This window comes from Camellia sinensis, chromosome 6, assembly GCF_055761805.1.
Source record: "Camellia sinensis isolate YWXY chromosome 6, ASM5576180v1, whole genome shotgun sequence".
Taxonomy (NCBI): Eukaryota; Viridiplantae; Streptophyta; class Magnoliopsida; order Ericales; family Theaceae; genus Camellia; species Camellia sinensis.
The window spans coordinates 25,546,065-25,568,657 of NC_138966.1; the positions used below are offsets into that span (position 1 = coordinate 25,546,065).

The window sequence follows — 22,593 nt, forward strand, 5'->3', positions numbered from 1 at the left end:
TACCAGCAAAACGATTATACTACGTGCCAAAAAAAAAAAAAAAAAAAAAATGATCATGAACTCATAAATACCTTGGAGTCTAATATATCCAAGTAATGTGGAATTTTAAAATTGAGAGTATGATTGTTAATTGATGGGCTTGTTTAGGGGTGTAAAGCTAGTCTGACCCGGCCCGCCCTACTCGGATAAGGGACCGACCTGATTCATGTCGAGCCTTTGTGAGTTCCAGCTAAAATTCGGGTTGGCCCACGGGTCAAAAAAATTAGGCCCAGACCCAAGCGTAGGCCGGGGGAGGGGGCCTTAGACAGGTCTGAATAATTTTTTTGTTTTTTCTTTAATTTTTTCTAAGAAAATTTTATTATTTTTTACTAAAAAAGACACTGGACCTCGGCGCGAGCCGGGTGGGCCGGGCCTTGAGTAGGCCTTAAGCAGGCCGATGGGTCGGGCTGGGCTTCAAAATGATGGCCCAGGCTTGGGCCCAAGGGCTCGGGTTGGACTCAAGTCGGGCTCAAATAAGGCGGGTCCACCCCGAGCTGCGGGTCACTTTGACACTCCTAGGTTTGTCTGGACGCTCCTTATCTATCTATTTATATATTATATGAGGAAAAGTGAGATTTTAACTCACAAATCTTATGGGAGCTCCAATATCTCAATCTTAATTTCATAATTTTTTGATTTAAAAAAAAAAAACCCTTAGCACTTATTGACTTCTCCCAATCCTTTTTGACGTCTCATATATACACCATTTTCAATTTCTCCCATATATATTTAATTATTTTGGAAATAATAATTATCTCCCCTTTTCAACTTCTCCCATACCTATTTAATTATTTTGGAAATTATAATTATCCCTTAATTTATGGATTTCAAATAGAAAGATAACAAAAATGTTTCATACTCTCTCCATTCTAATTTCTCTCATCAATTTCCAAAAGAAAATATTAAAACTTGTCTTTCTTTTCTCTCCCTCAAAAAATCAGATAATATTTTTCATGAGAATTCTGGTTATCTATCTATATCTTTTATATATTATATTATAACAAAATCAAAAAAAAAATTCAAAATCAAATATACAAATAGATAAAATTAATAAATATGATTTTTATTCATTCAGTTAAAATCTTTTTTTTTTTTTGCCTTTCAGTATCCAATTTTAAATTTTAAAAATCTTTAAAGTTTATATAAACAAATCTAATTTGAAAATATCTTACACCATCATACTTTAAATCAATAAAACTTACGTGTCTATCACATATCTAACTCACATCCTAACTTACCTAAATAATAATAATTAAAAACAAATAGAAACCATAAATAAATTAAATTAAAAAAAAAGAAACCCACAATTCCATCTTAAATAAATTGAAAAAAAAAGAAGCCACACAAAAATAAAGAAGATAAGAATTTAGATATAGATCTCAAAAATATATGACAATATCTAAATTTAAATTATGATTCAATAATATAATTATCTATTTTTTGATGTATATCTATCAAAATTTTAAATCACTTAATGGGACAAATTAATCAATTTTCAAGTCTTATTTAAAGAATAATCTGATTAGTTATCCCAACTCCTAAACTTCGCAGATACTGGTGGAGGAGTTGACGGATTAGGCGGGATGAGGTCTAAGTTGTTGGGGGTAATATCCTACCACTCCATAAATTTATTTGTTTTTTAATTTTATTTTTTTCCTTGTGTGATTCTTTTTCTCTGTTACTGGTTTTTGTTTTGGTTTCAGCTTTAGTGAGATTTATGTGTTTGTTTGTAGGTTTACACAGTGGAGAAGAATTATTGGTGATGGTTGCAATCGAAGTATCTATACCCATTCTGTGCTAAGGATTTTGATTGGATTTTGTTTTTTTAATGAAAACTGTAAAATTGAAATAAAAAAATGGCTATCGAATTTTTTTATTTTTTATTGTCATTTTATTTTATAGAAAATGTGAACATTTATTAGGAATTCAAGATTGTACTATAACATTAGATTTTTGTATAACTAGGTAAATTTAAAACTTTTAAATATCATTGTGTTTTTTATTTTTATCCTCTTTCTATCCTATTATACCATTACTGCTATTTGTTAGTTTGTTAATTATAATTCAATTAATTGAAAATGAAAGCTTAGTATAACTTTTCGTATATATTAATTAATTTGTTACCGCTATAATTACCTCTATATTTGTATATAATAGCATAATATATAGGGATAGTCTCCAAATATAATTTCTATTTTTTTATGGGATTAAAATAGTCCATCTTAAAATAATATATAGAGGAGTTAGATGGCTTCTTTTATCTCCAAAAAATCCAATCTATTTTTTTTATCCTTTTTAATTTTTTAAATTGAAACAACAGTTGTTTATATCCACAAAACAAAATTGATAAACATATATTCAAAAGCTATACATTTTCTTTCTTTTTCTTTTATTTTTTCTTTATTTTAATAGGTAAGATATTTACAAATGAAAAATGTTTGACACCACAAAAAACTTTCCATAATTCGACTTATAATGATGTGATCACAAGTGCCAATTTTTATACAAATATGAGAAGAGAATTAATCAAATTATATATTTCCACCAACCACATACTCAAACTTTTACTATTTCAAGATGTTATTTCATTATAATTCCAATTAAGAAAATCTTCAACTCTTAATATCTTTTTTATCGAATTATAATTTGACAAAAATTTAAAAGATGAAGCATTGGAAATTATTGCTTTTTTTCATCAAAATTGATGGGAAAAAAAATTGGGATAAGAATGAAAGTTCTTTAAAAAATTGATAAAAATTTAACGAAAAAGTTAAAGTTATTCATATCAAATCAAATTTTTTATTCAAATTTAAAATTAAATTAGATAAAAAAATTAAAAGAAAATGATGAAAGGTTGGAAATATTCTAAAACCTACTCATTCTTAAAGACTAAAAATCCGTGTGCGTATTATATTCATATTGTATTTTTAAATATGAAATTAAAACCAAAAGAAATTTAACTTAAATTATTAGATTAATAACATAAACATTATATCAATTATAATTAAATATCATTTTATTTCACATTTAATAATAAAATTGTATATTTATTTTAATTATAATTTTTAAATTTGTATATTTTCATATTAAGAAGAGGTATATCATGACTCATGCAAATTCATTTAATTAGGTTTAATTTTTTAAAAATTATCAAAATTACACTAAATAGATTTATATATATTTTTAATTTTTTTAAACTAATAACTTAAAAAATTATAAATATAAAAGTAACTTATAAATTTCATAAATACCATAAGATAAAATATTAAATTATCTTAATACATTTATAATATATATATATATTTTTTAATTTATAAAATCTGGTGCATACACGAGTTACCACTAATTTTATCAGTTAAAGCAGAGGCGGCAGATCAGTAACGATTTGGGTGGAGGTGATTGTGCCACCACATATGATATGCGTATGCCCAATGGAAACTAAAAATATCTGGAGGAAATTACCGGTCACTATCTATTAGTTTCATACAATATTTTTAATGTAAAAGTTTTAAAACTTCCATGTTACTCAATTTTTTTATTTTTTATTTTTTTTGGTTCAACCATAAAAGGTGACCGGATCAATTTATATGTATTTTGACTAGTCTCTTTCTCGATTTAGTCAAAAGCAAATCATTCATATCGACACTAAAAGATTTACAAAAAATTTCTTTCTTGTGATCTGACCAAAAGGTAAACACTAAACAATTATGTGTGGACTATTCCGGACAACTCTCATAGTTACTACCCAAATTAATATCTTAGCCATCAAACCCCTTCCCTTACTCTCCACTACTTTTTCAAAAACTTCGCACCACCACCATTTACTACAATCGTTGCCATTCGGCTACCACATTATTCACCAACAACTTTCACTATTAGCGATTTACACACCATAGCCCTTCTTCATTGTCGTCAATGCCACACGCCTCATACAACTTATAACGTCCCAAAGAAATAACAGTAATTCATCCCACGACATTTATTAAATAACAACACATCTCTAAATATAGTATCTTTCTATTTATATAGTTTTCATTACAAAAGTGATGACATATGCAATTACACATTCATAAATCTTAACTTTGAATCTATAGCATATGTCACATAAGATAGAGATGCAATAAAAGTCAACAAGATAGATAAATACCTTAATGACTACAATTTTCTAAGATGATATTTAGTTACAACAAAAGTGAATTTTAACTCAATATAGTTTAAACACTAGGATTGTACAAACTAATTACAACAAATAACAAAAAAGAAGCTCTTAACTCTAAGTCTTCCCAAGCTATGGCTTTGCGGAGGCATATCATCAGCACTTGAAAATGGTTTTTTACATAGGGTGAGTCAAAGTCCAGTAGAGATACTCTAACACAGTGTATGAATCTTAACAAAGCTAAAAGGTGAATGCACATACAATGGTCGTGTCAAAACGTTTAACATCTCTTTCCAAAACCATGCAATGCCAAGTTACATCTTAATTCATGAAAACATTTCCTTTATAACAGAAAACAGGGCAGTGATTACAAGTAGGGGTGCAACTCGGGCAGGTTCGGGCGGGTTGGGAGGTTGTCCAAGCCCAGCCCAAGTTGTACTGAGATTTGCCCAAGCCCGAATTGTAACCCGAGGTTGTCTGCCCAAGCCCGACCCGAGCTAAACCTGAATTGCCCGAGTTGCCCGAATTGTAAATGAATTTCAGTTTTTTTTTTTAAATTTTTAAATTTTTATTATTTTTATATTATAGAAAATCATTAATACCATCAAAACAAATAATTTATATAATAGAAGAGAGATGCCACTATAGTAGTCCTAATAATTTATGAGTGAAAATAAAAAGGAAAAAAAGTAAGATTTTATGTTATTTGTATATATAATATATATTCAATATGATTTAATAACATAAATTACTTTAACATCATGTAATGACTAATAATTTATATTTATATTTAATATTTTTATATATCTATATATGTATAATTCAGACTTCGGGTTGCTCGGGTTGTTTGACATCTTTGCCTAAGCCTGTCCAAATTTAATTCGGGCTTCTGAATTTTTTCCCAAGCCCGTACCGAATTTGAAAATATTTTGTCCAAGTCCTAAAAAAATTCGGGCTGGGCTCGGGTTGCTTGGGTTGAGCCCGCCTAAGTTGCACCCCTAATTACAAGCATTGAAAAACTCTAGGTACGTGTTTGCCAGTAAGCTATACAAGTACTACCAAAGCCATTTTATTGGTACAAACTGGAAGGATCGACACTTAACTGTACGGATTTTTCTAGACTTTCACCAAGAACACATAGGCTGACATAATACCACAATTACACCCCCTACCTAGATTCACTAAGGCATTCACCCATTTTTCTCAAAATAATATACATTTTCATTGTGTTAAGTGTGCAACAATGTTTAATGCAAATGGATGAGAAATTAGTTTCAATTCATTTAATTTTCATGCAATTTCTACAACAATCATAGCTATTTTCCACCAATAGCCCTAAACAGATATCTCTAATCAAACAGGTAATTTTCTAAAAAGATATACTTTCATAAATTTCGAGATGGGAGTGATAATACATATCCAACTCCACCATCATCGCCATCATAATCATCATTTCATTCTTACAAAATTCAATGTCATTTCCATTTCCTTTCACAAAATCAAATATCCAAGATTTTAGGGCAAAATCCCATTTTCCTTAAAAATCAATTCCAAGTATTGAAAACCACCATTTGGACAAGGCTCAATCACATTTACGGCCCCACAACCATTTTCGAGAACCCATTTGAAAATCCCTCTTTTGATTTCAAAAACCAAAACCCTAGATTTTATTCAAAAATTCTCAAATCACAATATTGTTTAGAAAGACAATAACTAAGTTAAAAACCATACAAAAGGTCTAAGAAATCCCTACCTTAAAGACCAAGACAAGGGAGAGCAAGAGTTGAAGTTGAGCAGAGTCAAAAACGAGCTTTGCTCCCATTAGAACGAAGCCCTCGACGTGCTCTACCTTTTTCTCCAATGGACAAGGGTTGAGAAATTAATAGATCAAGGTGTATCTGAGGTTTAAAGGTGGGTTTTAGAGAGAAAGAGAGAGAGAGAGAGAAAGAGAAAAGATATGAGGTTTTGAAAGGTTTAAAGAGAGAGCGATAAAAAAATGATCCAAAAAGTAACTTTTACGGACCGATATACGGGCAGATTGCTCGAACGACCAAAACACTGCTCGAGCAACCAGACCCAATAAGTGAGACTGCTCGAGCAAACAAAGTTACCGCTCGAGCGAAAGAATGACCGCTCGAGCCAAAACCACTCAAGCGCAAGAAATATCGCTCAAGCGAAGAGCACTATACTCCCAGTACTTTTGTAGACCGGGAAAAAATGCTAGAAATTCACAAAGTTTGCTCGAGCACAAGAAAGTTCTCTCGAGTGAACAAGCTAAATACTAGGCAGCAACAGTTTTGAAAAACTAACTTCTAACATGTTCCAAAAGCAACAATAACGCTCCAACAACCAAACTCAACAAGGAATCAGATGAATAAAGACATGAACAACCATTCAAGACAAGAAATTTTGGATCCAAAACAATAAACAGGTCGGGTCTAAACCGGAAACATTATACCACCGTCCTCTTTCTTTATCTTTTCCCTTGTTGTCACTCACTTCACATCGCCATCCTCATTCTTTCTTGTCATCACCAACGACTTTGGCCATTTTTCAACTCCAAATTTTAGATGGAATGAAATGCTAGAGACCCCAAATTTTAGACCTATAAATTCAATCACAATAATGCGGTAAGGAATTTAGGCCTATGTACTTGCGTGTGTAATAAATAAAAAATTGGCACCTATCATGCCATATCATTACAGGTCAAGGGGGAGCAACTTTTGAAATCTCAAGCATTTTTCTTGAATGAAATAGTTATTTATTAGGCCACTTTATAAAGGTAAATTCTATTTACAATATACTTTTCATTATTTTTTTAATCAAACAAATATGAGATATATTTTAATGGAATGATAATTCCATTATATTTTATTCTAATGAACCAAATACCTTTTTAAAGTTCTAAGTTTAGTTGTTTGTCGATGTTAAAAAAATAAAGGTAAATTAGATAGACCTTCTTTGGATATTACCAAAATTACAACTGGCTCCACCAGTATGGAAAAATGATGTGGATCACATTCAAGAATGCACCCAGAGCAGGCGATTGCCCTCTACAATTTCAAAAAAATCCATTTATATATTAATATTAGCTATTGATAATTTTTAAATTATACAGATTTTCTTTTTCTAAGTTGTAAAAAAAAAAAAATGTGGTTGCATAGCTCACACATCTATATCTATAAAAACATGTTTGGACAAAATATAATCCAAAAAAATATATTAAATTCCCATAACTAAGGTTCATAAATTGTCTTACAATTCCTAGTTTTTGTAATTTAACATGAATATAAGAAAATATTTTATTTATATATATTTTTCACATTTTATATCAATAGAAATTGATATTATAATTTATACTTCCTTTTAAATTTTTTGTTAATACATATATTTACCCCTTTTATATTAGAATTCTGAGTCTGCCCTTGATCGCATTACATATAAACCCACACCATTAATCAACCATTAGATATGTTATGAGAATAGAGAGAGACTGAGAGAGAGAAAATATAACTCTGTATATTTCAAAGAATGATATCAGTGAATACAAGTCTCCTTTATATAGGAGAAGGAGAAGTTAAGTATGGTAATACACAATACAGTTATGCATAATATGGTAATATAGCTATATACAGGTAACACCTCCCCTTCCCTGTCAAGGTCAAAGTGGTAATGCAGATATTAACTTGAGCTTGGAAAGTAAGTCGGAAAAGTGTCCTAGAGAATGAGCCTTGGTGAAGATGTCGGTTGTCTAATCGGCAGATATAATAAAGAAAAGACGAACAGTGACTTTAGTAACATGTTGTATGAAGTGACAATCAATCTCAATATGGTTGGTGCGATCATGGAAGACATCATTATGTGCAATCTGAATAGCACTCTCATTGTCACAATAGAGGTTAGTGGTAGCAGGATGAGAAACTTCCATATCATAAAGAAATCAACGAAGCCACACAAGCTCTTGAGTAGTATCAGCAAGAGCACGATATTCAGCCTCAGTACTAGAATGAGCAATAAGAGTTTGCTTCTTACTATGTCAGACAATGAGAGAGTCACCCAAGAAGAAGCAGAACCTTGTAGTATAATGGTGGTCAGTAGGCGTGTAATTGTAAAGAAGAGTGTGCTAAGTAGTGAAGACCATGAAATATAGTTCCTTTAAGATAGCGCAAAATGCAAACCAGAGCATTATAGTGTGGAGAGTGAGGAGCAACCATGAACAGACGACAATGTGAACAACATAGGCAATGTCTGAACGAGTAACCGTGAGGTAGACAAGGCTGCCAACTAGCTGACGATATAAAGTATCATCAGACAATAGGTGAGGTGTGAGACGAGTTTGAAGGTTAATTGAGATAGGCGCAGTCTTGCAATTGGTAAGACTAGTACAAGCCAACAGATTAGAGGTATACTTGGCTTGGGTGAGAAAGTAACCAGATGGATCTTAAGAAATTTCCAAAGCGAGGAAATAGCTAAGCAAACCCAAATCTTTCATCTCAAACTGGCAACTGAGGAACTGTTTAAGACTAGAGATACCCACTGTGTCATTTCCAATGATGATCATATTGTGACACCCTAAATGTTTAATTAATTTTAACACCAAATTAATAATAATAATAATAATAATAAAAAGTAAAGTAAAATATTGAATTTTACGATTGTATGTGTTAAAATGTAATTTAATTAGGGAGTCATTGTGTCTTATCAAAAAGATGGTAATATAATTATTTTAAGAATTGGGCCAAAGTGTAATTAAGCCTAAAAGCTAAGCAAATAAGTACATTTTGAGATAAGTGTTAAGCCAAATAGTGAACATGTGCCGGAAAGTTGAAAACAAGAGGGAAAAAAGAAGAAAGAAAGAAACAAATAAGATACTAGAAGAAAGGGAGTTAGCAATTAAGGGAGGTTGGCTATGGTAAATGGAAGTAAAAATTAGGGATCAATATTAAGGTGAGTTATATTATACATTGAGTAACCATAAATTGCTTTATTGTTTTATGAATTATTTTATGCAAATCATGTTTTATAAATTATATTAACATTTCAACTGTGTTATTTATTTTATGAACCATATTTTCTTAAAAATGGAAACCCATGGGTGTAACTATTTATTAAATGTGTTTTTGAACAATTACTTTATAAGTATCACCACGAAGATACCATGCCTTGAGGGATTTAAATAACCATTGGACCTTTGAATTGTCACTTTAATGACCCTCTAACCATCTCATGTCTTTGGGGACTTAAATAACCATTGGCTCTCTGATTAGTCACTTTGTGACCCTCTGTCTATCATGGATCCATTGACCCTCTGTTTTGTTCTGTACCGTGGTTGTGATTATTTTGTTTATATGATTTCTGCATTATGTTTCTGTTAATTAAAATGATTTATTTATTTGAACCAAACTATTTATTGTTTAGCCTAAATAATTATCCATGGTGATTTGTATACCCTTATACTTTTAGTATAATATTCCTTACTTTGCCATGTGCATATAGCTATTAAATCCTTTCAGGTGAAGAAACTTAAGAAGAAATTATTTTACCACATTAATCAAGACCAAGACTTGAGATAAACATCGTGTTTCCCCCTCCCCCCTTTTTGTTATTTGTAATTATTGTCTGACTCATGTTACATAAATAAAAGTTCCAATATATGCTTTAAATATTTATGTGCACCTTTTATTTTATCCTACTGCATTATTTAATTTTAATATAGAATTAATCATTGGTAACTTTAGAAATCAACTAGTTACGACATCCAGCCCTAAGTACCGAGGTTGGGTCGTGACACATATCATCCATACAGAGAAGAAGAAGAAGAATAATACCATGCTCTGTCTTGCTATAAATAAAGCAGAATCATAGGCACTAGAGGAGAATCCAAAGTCACGAATGGTAGAACTGAACTTGGCAAATCAGGCATGAGGAGTTTGTTTCTAACCATATAAAACACGGTGAAGTTTGTAGACTTTCGTGGATGGAACTGAGGAATCAAGAGAAGGTTGTATATAAAAGCATTCTTGACATCCATCTAACAAAGACTCCAACGGAAAGCAGCATCAACGGCAAGGAGGTTGTGAACTGAAGTAAGACGGACAACATAAGCAAATATTTCCTCATAATCAATCTCATATTCTTGAGTAAACCCTAGGAAACAAGACAAGCTTTGTAACGCTCAATGGAACCACCATAATGAGTTTTAATCTTGTAAACTCATTTGCAACTAATAACACTCTTTTCATGTGGAAGGTCAACTACATCCCAGGCATGAGTTATCGAAAGCCTGCAGTTCATCAATCATAACTTGCTGCCAAAGAGAGTTAGAGCAAGCCTCTCGATAGGAAGTAGGTTCATGAGAAGAAAAAGCAATAGAACCAACAATGAAATCACGAAAAAGGACAGAAGGTTATGTTAAAGGTACCTCTGGTGTAAAAGATGATGTAGTAGATTCAAAGGATCCATGAGGCTCACTATGAAAGGGAATGAAGACAAGACTAGGAGGTGGAGCAGGAGCATGAGTAGTAGTAGGAACATAAGCAGGCTCAAGATTAGGGAGTAGAGCAGCAAGACCAAGAAGTAGAGCAAAATCCTCAAGATGAGCTGGAGTCATCATGTTGGAAGTAGCGTCTGTATCAAGCTCATCAATTAGAAGAGAAAGATCTGTAAAGAATGGTGTAGTGGGAAGAGTGGACAAATGAAAGTTAGATATAGAAGAGAACATCTTGTGTTTCCAAAATACCACATGACGAGAGACACAAAGACAATGAGAAAGAGGATCCCAATAACAATAACCTTTATGTTTAATTCCATGCCCCAATAAACAACACAAACGGGCGTGAGGTTCTAATTTGGTACACTCATGAGGTTGAAGAAGAACAAAACAAACACAGTCAAACACACGAAGACTAATATAGGTAGGAGGTATGCCATACAGACGCTCATATGGGGTTTGATTATTGATGGTAAGAGAAGGGACACTGTTGATAGTATAGTTGGCTGTGAGAGTAGCTTCTCTCAAAAAATGTTCAAGACAAGAAGAAGAGATTAAAAGAGTACGGATAGTGTCTAAGATATGGAGATGTTTGCGCTTAGCACGACCATTTTGTTAGGAGGTACCTGGACAAGAATAATGAGAAAGTGTACCATTTTGACGAAGGAATCTCAAAAAATGAGTTTCTTTGTATTCCTGGATATTATCAGCATAAAAAATTTTGATGGTAGAAGAAAACTAAGTTTTGATTATTTGCGAAAAATTATAGTATATTTGGTGTAACTCAGAGCGAGATTTCATAATAAATAACCATGTAAAACTAGTGAAATCATCGACAAATATGACAAAATATTTAGATCCCCCTATAGTGGTATTAGATGAAGGCCCTCAAACATGAGAGTGCATAAGATCAAAAGGTGCATGAGACATAGAAGTACTAATATGAAATGGTAAAGCAAGTTGTTTTGCAAGTTGACAAGTTAACCATTTAAAACTAGAGATCGTAAATGACCAAAAGACACATGACCTAACCGAGAATGCCATAAAGCAAGAAAGGAACTAGTAGTAGCAGGAGTAGCAGTCTAGACAGGGAAAGTACCAATAGAAATAAGATTAAGTGTAAGATTGCGGATCAGATAAGTGTGAAGGAGAGAGATATTAGAAGTGGAGATATGACATATATGACTAACATGCATTTGAGAGCCATCAACAGTGTGAATGACAAGTAAATTAGAAGAAGATGTAACGAAAGTAAAAAAGTGTAGGGGCAGTGTCATGACTCAAACCCGCCCCTATAAGTTTAGCATCGTAACCAACTAGTAATCCTAAGATTATCGAAGGCCTCTGAAACTGATTAGCAAAATAAGGGGCTAGCGGAATCAATAACAAATAATTAATGTCCATAGACCTGTGCAGACTTATATGAGACAGAAAATTTAAACTTATATTTACATATATAATGACGTCAGCCTTACATCTTCATCAAAATAGGTAAGTCAAAAGGGGACTTAACCCTACATACAGAAGAAATGTAAACTTGTCCAGATAAAAGAAAAGAAAATAAAACTGAGACTGATCGCAAACACTGTCCACAGAACTTGACCACAAAAAGACTTTTGGAACCTCCTCAGGAGCTGCAAAAGTTGGTTGACAAAATAAAACCTAGACAGGAAGTCTCAACCTGGTCACTCGCTTGGTGACCTACATACATAATAAAAATAATGAGTTGGAGCCCAGTGAATAACAACAGAGTAAAGGTTTAATGAATGATGTCCATAATAGAGTCAGAAATCAGAATTAAGATCAGAAACAGATTCATATCAGAGACAGATTCTTATACATATTTAGATTTGCAAACAGTCATACGTAGTACATCCATTAGCACTAACAGATCAGATTAGTCATAACAACCTATATACAAAGCAGATGGTCATTACAACTCATATTCATATTAGACAGATGACTCTGCATAATCGTAACCATATAAGTTTCATAGATAGTTCCATGAATGGAACCCATATAGATCCTTGGTACCAGGTAACATATAGCAGATTCACATGATGCTAAGGAGGCCACGGTACATTTCAGAGATTGGACAATCATTCATCTATACAGAACATATCATTTTAGAAAACAAAGCTTATCATATTTGTCAGAAAATACTTTTAATTGAACATATCTTTACAAGGTTGTTACTCACAGATAGGTTCAGAAGTAGAATAAATGAATTAGACAGATCAGAGAGATATTGGCGTGTGACCTATACAAACACATGACAGATACAGATTGAAACACCAGCTCTGTAAACACTTGTCTTATTTCATTTCTTTCTAGGTGTGTTTTTAATTCTTATCCTCATTATTATGGCCTAAACCATGGCTTAAGATTTCCTAAGATGCAATGAGGATGCAAAAATGTACTTTGAAACACTTTGCAAAATTTTAGAAAACAGGGCAGTTCGTTTGAGCGAAGCTTTGGTCGCTCGAGCGGACCTCTTGGTCTGCAAAATGCTCTCATTTTACGCTCAAGCCAACTTTTTAGTCGCTCAAGCCAAGGTTCAAAACAATGAGTTATCGCTCGAGCTGTCTTTTGGTCGCTCGAGCCAACCGTCAAACTTTGCAAAAGTACTGAAAGCTCAAAATTTACACTCAAGCGACGATTTGGTCGCTCGAGTGATGCAACCAAATTCTGGAATTTCCAAATTGCTCTTCAAGGTTCAAAACTTGATTCCAAAGCTTCAATCGTGTTCATTTGGGTCATGAACTTTAGAAAATACTTGGAAACTTATAGTAAAACATGACATGAAGGTTAATTTGCAAAATCAAAGCCCAAAAACAAGTCAAATTTTCAAAACTATGCTCTTCTTTACATGTTATGAACATGCATGTAATAATCTAAGTTCTTTACTTTGAAAACATGATCAATTAAGACAAAATGACATAGAACATGATGAATTTCCAAAACCAAGTTAAGAAATAATGACATGTATGAGAGCGTTCTTGGAAATTAACTTTAAATTGTGATAAAACGTGCATGCATGTATGATTTGTTTTCCAATTCTACTTCTTTAGCTCAAATCATGCATTAATTCCTACTTTCTCTTGAATTCTCATGGAAACTAGCTTAATGTCATAAAATGAGAGTTGAACTCTTACCTAGAGTCCTCAATTGCCTTGAATTCTAGTAATTTCTTGTATAGTTCCTCCAATTGTCTTCAATTCCTTAACAATTCTTTCTTCTTTCTAAGTAAAGTGAAGTCTTCTCTCTCTCTCTCTCTCTCTCTCTCTCTCTCTCTCTCTCTCACGTTAAGCTCAAGAAGATAAAGTGTATATAAGAGTGTTTTCAAGACTTATCTTAGCCTTATATAGGCTTGATTAAGCTTAGACTAATTAGTTGCAATTAGACTAATTAATTTAATCTAATTATTTGATTCCAGATTGAATTTTAATTAAACTTTCCATAGGGTTCTAAAAATTCCAAATAACACATAAACATTGTCAATTTCATGTTTAGATGCAAATAAGGCTTTCAATTTTCATATCGATACAGAAATTCAGAACATAAAATTCTATGACAGACAGATAGAACTCAAATACCATAGAAAATACACAATTAACATATAATCTCATTTTTCAAACTAAATTAGCAGTCTTAATCAAGGATTGTTGGCTAGTAACGGATCGGGGTTGTCACAGTCAAAGGTCATATGATTGCAACAAGCTGAGTCAAAATATCAAGAAAAGGTACTTGGAGTGACTGAGAGAGCAGTAGAGGAAGTATCAGAGGTAGAGATAAAAGTAGAAAGAACTTTTTTTACAATGACTTCAACATCATGAAGAGTGTAGGTTGGTGAAAATGCAGAAGAGCAACCTGGAGAATATTAAGCCTGTGGCTGGCGATGAGTAGTAGTTGAGGCAAATGAAGCCGAAGAGTGATACCGGCTATGAGTTGTAGGTGGTCTAAAAGGACCACTGTGCTAAGAAAAACAATATGAACGATCCATGGAGTGAGCAAAATATGACTCACAAAGAGGGTTCGGTGGTATCGGGGTGGAACTAGGCAAAATTGAGTGCACCAGTGAATCCAAAAGGTCGAAAATAGTAGGGAATCAAGTTCAGTCAACCCAAAATAGGTTGAAAAATGAGTGAATCAACCTAAAAAGAGCCTAAACCAATGTAGGAAATAGAAATGATGTCAGCGTAGGGTAAGGATGACGTTAATAGGTACGTAGCGCACGTTAGTAGGAGGATATGTGGCGCACTATAGTGATGGAGTTGACGTCAGGGGCATACTTAGGGCTAACTTCGGCAAAGACTGTAGCGGAGGTACGCGAGCGTGACAGATGCGTGGCGTGTGATCGTCTAGCAACCGGTGTGTGGTAGTGTGTGTCGAGACTGGTGGTGTCGTGAATGACGTGCCTGAAAAGAAGTGGCATATAGGACGCGTCTAGCCTTCTTTTGAGGCATAGTTGGTGGCTTTGGAATTGTCTAGAAGAGACGAATACGATGGTGGTCGTATTTTTTGTGATTACGACCACTATTGAGAAAGCAAAGAAACAATCAATTAGATTAAAGTTACCGGTAGGAGAGTCAAGGAGCAAGGTTCAGAACCTGTGCTCTAATATGTTATGAGAATAGAGAGAGATTAAGCGAGAGAGAGAGAGAGAGAAAGAGAGAGAGAGAGTATAACTCTATATATTTCAATGAATGATATGAGTGAATACAAGACTCCTTTATATAGGAGAAGGAGAAGCTAAGTATGGTTATATAAATATATAAAACTAACAACATAAATGGATGAGATTTGCTGATGTCAACAAATTTTAAACTAAATTTCAATTTTATCCTTTATTATTTAACAAATTTTAACAATAAATTAATAAAATAATTGAGAAAAAATCCCCCATCCCCACAGCACTTGTTACACTCTTTTGTAAACTCTCTTTCTTTCTCACATTACAACTGAGCATAAAAATCAAAAAATTCACAAATCAAATCAAACTAATTCGGTAGGTTTTGTTTGGTTTTTTTAATTTGTAATTTAGTTTTGATTTGAAAATTTGGTGAATTGGTATCAATGGATTGGTTTCAGATTTAGGTCCACATGTCTAGATTTAAACTGAATTGGACTGTGTCACTTAAACCATATATACCTACCAACATTTTGCTGTGATGGATTGTTGTTGTTGTGAATCTATGATGGGTTGCTCTTATTTTTTAAATTATTTAGCATAATTTTGGTTTTGTAAATGTTGTTGGTATGATAAAATGTTTGTTTGATGAGAGTTTTATGTTTGCTAGATGTTGAACAATATGTTTTGCTTGATGTTATGTTTGTTTATGTTATTGGTTGAACAATGGGTATGCTTATGTTTTGAAAAATTAAAGCAGAAATTTGATGGAACCAACAACTTCGACAAGTGGCAATGCAAAGTTATGGATATTCTTTACTAGCAAGAACTTGACATTGCTTTGGAAGACAAACCAGTGGATATGAGTGACAAGGAATGGACACAAACCAACCGCTAGGCTTGCGGCACCATTCGATTGTATCTAGCCAAAGAACATAAATACTCTGTCATGAGAGAAATTTCTGCAAAGGAGTTATGGAGGAAACAGGAAGAAAAGTACATGACAAAGAGTGTAAAGAATCAGCTCTACCTAATGAAGTAACTCTTCCGTTTCCAATACAAGAAAGGTACTTCAATGATAGAACATTTAAATGGTTTCAATAAAATTATTGCCAATTTATTGAATCTAGATGTTGAAGTTGAAGACGAAGATAAAACACTATTATTACTGAATTCCTTGCTTGATACGTATGATCACTTGATAACCACATTATTGTATGGGAAAGAAAAAATCAGTTTTGTGGAAGTTTCTAATGGCTTAGTGAATTATGAGCACATAAATATGGACAAGTCCAGAGACTCATCGTCAAAGGCATTGACAGTCAGGGGCAAGACTAACAACAGAAAAGTTGGAAAACGAGGGAAATCTCGCTCCAAGTCAAGTGGAAAATCACCAGACAAGAGACGTCTTGCAAAAGACGAGTGTGCAAGGGCATTGGGCAAAAGATTGTCCGAACAAAGACAAGAAAGAGTCAAAAGTGAAGGTTGCACGAGATGGAAATAAAGATGAAGAAGCAGCCTTCATAGTTTCATCACTTGGTCATTCTGATGAATGGATTCTAGATTCTAAATGTTCCTACCATATGTGTCCTAACAAGCATTGGTTTTCGAGCTTGCAAGAGTTCGATAGAGAACTTGTGCTGATGGGAAACAATCATGCTTGTTGAACAAAGGGGATTGGAACGACTTGACTGAAGATGCATGATGGAACAATCAGAGTTCTCTTAAATGTTTGGTATGTACTGGACTTGACAAAGAATCTCATCTCAGTGGGAGCTTTAGACTCCAAAGGTTACAAAGTAACTATAGAAGGTGGAGTCCCCAAAGTAGTATGAGATACATTTGTTACAATGAAGGGTACTGAAAAGGGAAATTTATATTTCTTGAATGGGTTAACAGTCACAGGGAGAATGGCTGCCTCCACCAGCTTAGAGGATGATGCATTAGATACTTCCAGACTTTGGCACATGCGCTTAGGGCATGTCGACGAGAAGGCTTTACAAGGGTTAGTAAAGCAAGGCCTGTTGAAGGGAGCTAGAACAAGGAAGCTTGAGTTTTACGAGTATTGTGTACTGGGAAAGCAAACAAAAATCAAGTATGGTACCGCCATTCATCGTACTAAAGAGATTCTAAACTATGTTCACATCACGTATGAGGTCCTTCCAAGAATGCTTCTTTAGGAGGTAAACACTATTTTGTGTCATTCATTGATGATTTCTCAAGGAGAGTCTGGGTTTACACAATAAAGCACAAAGATGAAGTGTTAGAGATTTTCCTGACTTAGAAGAAAATGATTGAAACCTAGGCAAGCAAGAAGATCAAGAGGCTTAGATCTGATAATGACAGTGAATACACTTCAAATCCTTTTCTTAAAGTTTGCCAAAATGAAGGAATAGTGAGGCATTTCACATTTCGTGGAACGTCGTAGCAAAATAGAGTTGCAGAACCCATGAACCACACTTTGATGGAGAAAGTCTGATGTATGCTTTCACATTTTGGATTGAGCAAGACATTTTGCGACGAAGTATTGAACTATGCTCGTCATCTTGTCAACATACTGCCTACTACAACACTAGATAGAAAGACTCCTATGGAGGTATGGTTAGGAGCATCAGCCACTGATTATAATCAGTTACAGATATTCAAATGTCCATCTTATTTTCATGTTACAGAATCTAAGTTGGATCCTAAAGCCAAGAAAGTTGTCTTCTTGGGCTTTAGTGAAGGTGTCAAGGGATATAGACTCTGGTCTCCTAAATCAAATAAAGTTGTCATTAGCTGAGATATTACTTTTGATGAGTCTACAATGTTGAAGCAGCTAAATCCTCAAGAAAGTAAGGAAGTATTGAAGAAGTCAGAGCATGTGGAGTTTGAAACTACATCAAAGGCTGTTTAAACAGTCAACAATCCTGAATATTCAGTTGATAGCTCTGATGAAGATTTTCAAGGGCGTTTAGATGAGAACGGAGATCTAGTTCAAGAGGCTCCACAACAATCAAAACCCATTGCAACCAGAAAAGGAAATAGGGCTACCAAGAAACTTGCTTGGTTAACTAACATGGTGGCCTATGCACTTCTAATCATTGATGACAATGTTCCGTGCACTTTCAAAGAAGCCATGCAAAGTGAAGAAAGTGTAAAGTGGAAGAAGGCAATAAATGAAGAGATTAGATCGCTCAACAAGAATCAAACTTGGGAGTTGGTGCAACTTCCAAAAGACAAGAAAGCAATTAGATGTAAGTGGGTTTACACCAAGAAAGAAGGCATTCTAGGGAAAGATAACATTAGATTCAAAGCTAGATTGGTAGCTAAAGGCTATGCTCAGAAAGAAGGGATATACTATAAGGAGATTTTCTCACTAGTTGTAAAGCACACATCTATTTATATCTTGCTAGATTAGTCGCAAAGTTTGACCTCGAGCACGCTCAACTCGATGTCAAAACTACCTTATTATATGGAGATTTGGAAGAGGAGATCTATGTGTCCCAGCTAGATGGTTTTAAAGTTGCTAAAAAAGACAATTGGACTTGCAAGCTGAACAAATCACTTTACGGGTTGAAGCAATCCCTGAGATAATGGTACAAGCGATTTGATCGGTTCATGATAGAAAAAGGATACACAAGAAGTCAATTTGATCATTGTATATATTTTCAAAAGTTTCCCAATGGTTTCTTTATCTATTTTCTCTTGCATGTTGATGACATGCTAATTGTATCTAAGAGAAAAATGGATATTGACAAATTGAAGGCACGATTAGCAGGAGAGTTTGAAATAGAGGATCTTGGAGAAGTAAAGAAAATTCTTGGCATGGAAATCAAGAGAGACAAGAAGAAGGGCACGGTTTGTCCGACACAAAGTCAGTACTTGGAAAAGTTGTTAGACAGATTTGGTATTAACGGGAAAACAAAAGTTGTGAGTACACCGTTGGCCCCTCATTTCAAGCTTAGTGCCTTGATGTCTTTGCGCATAGAGGAAGAGCGCAAGCATATGGCTCAGATTCCATATGTCAATGCAATTGTTACATTGATGTATGCTATGATGTGTACAAAGCCTGACATCTCACATGGTGTGAGTATGGTAAGCAGGTATATGCATGATCCAGGTAAAGGTCATTGGAAGGCAGTAAAATGGATTCTAAGGTACAGACATGGCATAGTTGATTTGGGATTGAAGTTTGAGAGAGATAGTCGACTTAGACAGAATTTGGTTAGATATGTGGACTCAGATTATGCTGGTGACTTGGACAAATGCCGATCAACAACAAGGTATTTGTTTACTCTCGCAAAAGGGTTGGTAAGTTGGAGGTCAACGCTTCAATCAACGGTGGCTTTGTCTACTATAGAGACAAAGTATATGGCAGTAATAGAAGCATTCAAAGAAGCCATTTGGCTACATGGATTGATTGAGGACTTGGGGATTGTACAGAAGCACGTGGAGGTGTACTATGATGTCTTTGCATAGAACCAAGTGCTTTGCATTTGGGGATTGTACAGATTCACCATTTGTTTTGCATAGAACCAAGTCCATCATTCTCGCACCAAGCATATTGATGTTTGATTCAATTTTTTCCGAGAAATAGTGAATGAAGGGGATATTCTACTTCAGAAGATTGGTACTACAGATAATCCTACCGACATACTCACTAAAGTAGTATATGGGATTAAGTTCAAACATTACTTGGACTTTGATCAACATCTCTCGACAGTGAGTACCTTCAGATATAATGCAGCGGACACTAAAGTTGAATGGGGAATCCTCACCAAGGTGGAAATTTGTTGCATTGAGTTAACTCAATTGGATGAACTCATTGAGTTGACGCACTTGGATTTGCTCAGATTCTAGAAAGGCAAGTGGGCAAGTTACATTCTAGAAGCTTGCTAGGCTCAATGAACTGTGCATCTTCAAAAGCAACTTGCAAGCAAGTTGGCAAGTGGATGCCTTGTATAATTCCCAACTTGTCCCCAAAACTTTGTGTATAAATAGGGGTTCAAAGGAGAGAACAAATCAATCAAGTGAAGGCAATCAAGTGAGTGAGTAGTAAGAGCAAGCAAGTGAAGAGAATCAAGTCTTCACCAAGAATGGTAGAAAGAGATTGAGTGAGGTGAGGTTGAGAGAAAGAAATAGCCTTGTAATTTCTTATTCAATTTAGTGAAATTTCCGTTGCTCGTGCATGTAGGCGATCTGCCAAACCACGTAAATCTTTGTGTATTCTTATTTTGGTTCTTATTTGTGTTTGTTTCTGAGCCCTATGCACAACAATTATAAGAATAGTTTGTTTGATAGACTGTTGGCTTTTTGGCTTTCGAAGGTTACTTTTATACTGATGAACGTGCCGGCAAGGATCAATCAGTCCTTACAGAAAATTAATTGCCAACCAATTATCAGACGATTGTGTTTTAGTTCTTTCAGCCTCAATGAAGAGGACTTTTACTGGTGGCTTGATTTAGGAGAATTAAACAAATAACAATTAAATGAAGAACAATTAAAGCATTTCATTAAAATAAAAAACTTACAATGATCCAATCTCAGCCTCGTAAAGGTTTACAGCAACAATCTACTTGAAACTACTCCTATGAACGAAGTGCAGTGCATGAATTTTAAAGTACAGAAATGTGAAGAATAGGAAATATAAAACTGGAAAGGAAATAAAGTAGAATAAGACTGGTTTTTTGGATCTGAGTCTGGGGCTTTTTTCTGGGGTCTTCTCTGCTATTTATACTTCTCAAGGATGACCATCAAATTGCATTTCCAACTGTCGAACTGCTCCTCCATGATCGCTGATCATGTTGCCTTATAATTAGCTCCACTATGCCATCACTTGCAGTTAGGCTTCCCTCCTAATTTTGAATTTGAATGTGAGTAACCGTTGAAGCCACATCACTTTGCATCTCTTTGCTAATCCCATGCTACTCAGATCTCGTAATAACCAATACTAACTGCCACGTGTACGATTATGATCGAAGACTTGAATAGTCTTCCTGTATTACCCTTATTCTGTCACGCGTCAAATTGTAATTAGCTTATACAAAATATGTAGCCAACATTATCCCCCGCACTAATATACCCAATACTTGGTGATATTAGTGGATCAAGGTCTTTTATTTACGTCTTAGAACGTGCATGGGCTTTGCATTCTTCCAGAAATGCAACCGTCATTCATCATTTGCATTAAACTCTCTTTCAATCTTTTGAACACCCCTACCACCTTAGTATTCAAACAGACTGATACATTTTTATGGCCAAATCAATTTTCTCCTCTATTGATCGAGCACATGAAGAGTCATCTGATGATGTTGTTCCTCCTCGAAAGAACCTCCATGCATTAATTAGCCATCATTAACTCTATTATTCAAGAATCTTGGAACATGAGTTACATTTGCTATTTGAAATTGAGAAAGCAGATGTAATGCAACAACATAGTATGGTAACATACTTATACTTTGACATTTGAAAATCCTTTTCACTTGGTTAACCACCAATTGAGAATCTCTAAATATGTCAACTGCATGAACTTGTAATCCAATAAGAATTTCCAATCCCATTATTAAGGCTTCATATTTAGCTTGATTATTGGAGCAAGTAATTTCATCCACTCTGAAACCATGTGTGGTTTCTATTCCTTGTGGTGACTTAATTACCACACCAATTCCAATTAGACCATTGGCTTTTGATCCATCGAACTACATTTTCCATGGTTCAACACTAGCCATACCAAGTTCCATTATCTCTGGGCTTTCTATTTGAGATGGATGGTCCCCCAAAAAATTAGCTAAAACTTGTCCTTTTACTGCCTTTTGGGGAACATATTCTAAATGAAATTCTGATAAGGCTAGTATCCATATGTCAATTCTTTCCCTCAACATAGTTTTAGATAATATATACTTAACCAAATCTGTGGTTGCAATTACCAAGACAGTTGTAGGCAAAAGATAGTATCTTAATTTCATTGCAGTAAAATACAATGTAAGGCACAACTTTTCAACAGCTGAGTATTTACATTCACAAGAATTTAGAAACCTACTAAGGTAATAAACAACTTGCTCATTGCCTTCTTCATTGTCTTGGGCTAAGAAAGCTCCTAATGAATCTTCTGCTGCAGCTATGTACAACTTCAATGGCTTATCACCCTTTGGTGACATCAGCATTGTAGGGTTGGCCAAGTAGGCTTTGATTCCTTCGAAAGTAATTTGATGCTCTGCTGTCCACACAAATTCCTCTTCATCTTTTAGCCTTAACAAGGAAGAACATACTTTAGTTTTCCCTACAGTATTAGAAATG

General features: G+C 34.2%; 1 pseudogene; it reads left to right on the forward strand.

Annotated features, from left to right (window-relative positions):
• Positions 1 to 19,041: 19,041 nt before the first annotated feature.
• On the forward strand, positions 19,042 to 19,776 carry LOC145793226 (secreted RxLR effector protein 161 pseudogene; annotated as a pseudogene).
• Positions 19,777 to 22,593: the final 2,817 nt, after the last annotated feature.